Source organism: Psammomys obesus, unplaced genomic scaffold (assembly GCF_907164565.1).
Source record: "Psammomys obesus unplaced genomic scaffold, mPsaObe1.curated_primary_1811, whole genome shotgun sequence".
Classification (NCBI taxonomy): Eukaryota; Metazoa; Chordata; class Mammalia; order Rodentia; family Muridae; genus Psammomys; species Psammomys obesus.
This window is the reverse complement of record NW_026590466.1, coordinates 649,752-651,958: the sequence shown is the minus strand read 5'-3', so window position 1 is coordinate 651,958 and position 2,207 is coordinate 649,752. Positions and strand designations below refer to the sequence as shown.

At 39.5% G+C, this 2,207-nt stretch overlaps 1 pseudogene; it reads right to left on the bottom strand.

Annotated features, from left to right (window-relative positions):
* Positions 1-222: 222 nt before the first annotated feature.
* On the bottom strand, positions 223-875 carry LOC129676892 (uncharacterized; annotated as a pseudogene).
* Between the last annotated feature and the right edge of the window lie 1,332 nt (positions 876-2,207).

Here is a 2,207-nt window from a genome sequence, read left to right as displayed (position 1 = left end):
CAGTATCTGAACACATGACCATGACCTGTAGAGTTTAGGAGATGAAAACATTTAAAGAAAGGAACACATTTGACAGGCAGAGAAGCATATAAGCTTTGGAACCAAGTTGATGTTTTATTTGGAATGAACTGATGACAACACAAGTATTGTATGCAACTGAGAAATTTCTTCAAGGAGTCTCCTGGCAGATGTTGCAAATATCAGAGCTCACACTTCAGACCTTTATATCACCTGTTTGGAAGCACTATGGGCCTTCAGGTTACTCTGTAGTTTCAAGGACTTGGTTTCAGAGAGGAACATAATCACACTAAGGAGTGAGAGAGTGGTTGTCAGGAGCTCTATTGGGATCATGTGAGTGCTGTGTTTCTTTATCAGGGCTACTTTCTTTATGGGAAATGTGCGTGGAAAGTCAAGGGTGGTTTCACCATAAAGATCTACTATGTGGTTCCAGGCCACAGAAACAACTGTAGAAATGCTGCTGAGAACCAGAATTAAGACAGTACATTTATAGCACAGTATCTGAATTTGATAAAGCTGGCCCTAATGGCCACTGCGTTGAAAATGAGGACAACAGGTTTTAAGATTGCTAGTAACATGAGGTTCTGTAAATACTGAAATTCAGCAGAAAGGGTCCAGTTTGAGTTGACAGAGCTGTTTTCCAGAATTCTGGTCACCGAACCAGAGATTTTAAACTCCTGATGGTAATGAGCTTCCCAGTGTCTGATGTACACAAGCTGAACAAGCTTATCGTCGAATTACCAGAGGCTCCAGTACCTGCTGCTTGCAAGGATTATTCTATATTCTGAAGATAAGAGGCTACAAAGGAAGGCAGTCAGTCTGAAGCTCCACTCCTTTGCTCCAGCAAATCTGGGGATAGAACAAGCATAATATCAAGCTAGGAACACAAAGGATGTTTGAGACACTGAATGGGTTTGCAGAGTACTATGTACTCACACTTATCCCTGCTGTCTCAAAGTTGTGCTTAAATGATATAAATACTATAAATAAGAATATAGAAAGGACTGGAGAAACAGTTCAGTGGTTAAGAGTGTACTGTTCTTGCTGAGAACCCAATTTCACTTTTCAGCATTCACATTGGGTGGCTTACAATTGCTTATAACTCTAGGGAATCTGATGTCCTTTTCTGGCCTCTAAAGGGACCTGCGCTTACATGCACATATCCACACACAGACATAGAGTCTCATAATCTAAATTAAATCTTTCTCTAAGAAAGAATAAACGACACCTGAAAATCCATAACTATGACAGGAGTAGCCTATTAAAAGATTCTAAAAATTATTTTATCATTTGCCTGCACATATGTCTGTGTACCACATCCATACCTGGTGCCCTCTTCTATGTGGAGGCCGGAAAAAGGCATTGGATCCTCTGGAACTCCTGTTTTATTTCACAGCTCTGACTGTTCAAATGTTTGGCACAGCCTCCATTCCTGATAACAGCCCATTGGGGCTGTTCTGATAAATGGGTACAATTACACTAATGACTGTAGGAAAAAGAAGAGAATGGTGTATTGTTACAAAATTGTTTGGCTAATCTATACATTTTGGGTACTGAGGGAAAGAAGCAGTAGCCACTAAATGAATTTGAAATTACCTTACTATTTTACAACTAGTGTTGTTTTTCAAGAATGAGGAAAATGTAGAGGGACTCCTTATACTCACATTTTTATGACTTTGTGCAATCAAGAGTTAGCCTTGACTAGGGATAAATTGATGGTACAAATATCAAAGCCTAAAGTTGTCTGGAAACTTAGAGCCATGAGAAGCAGACAGGTGATTACATTTTATCCCCACCCTCCACCCCAGAAGCCTTAGGTGAAACTACTTGTGTGTGTGCATGTGTGCTTGCATATGTGGGTGGCACATGTGTGCATGCATGTGTGTGGGTATGTGTGTAGGGTGATAAAAATTTAGACTTTTCTGGTGGAAACTGGGATGAATTACTGAGTGGTAAGCCAGGTAATCACAAAGGCCTCTAGAAAAAGTCTGTAATGTGACTAGTAATTCTGGAAAACTGGAACATCAACTGAAACCACTAGAATGAATATATGGTTGGTGACAGTTTTGACTTACAATTTTCTCTATATCTGATAATGTTTTTTCTTTTATTAAAAATAGATTTTTTTCCCAGTTGGTAGTGACACACATATTTAATCCTAGACACTGGGAGACAGAAGCAGGCAAATC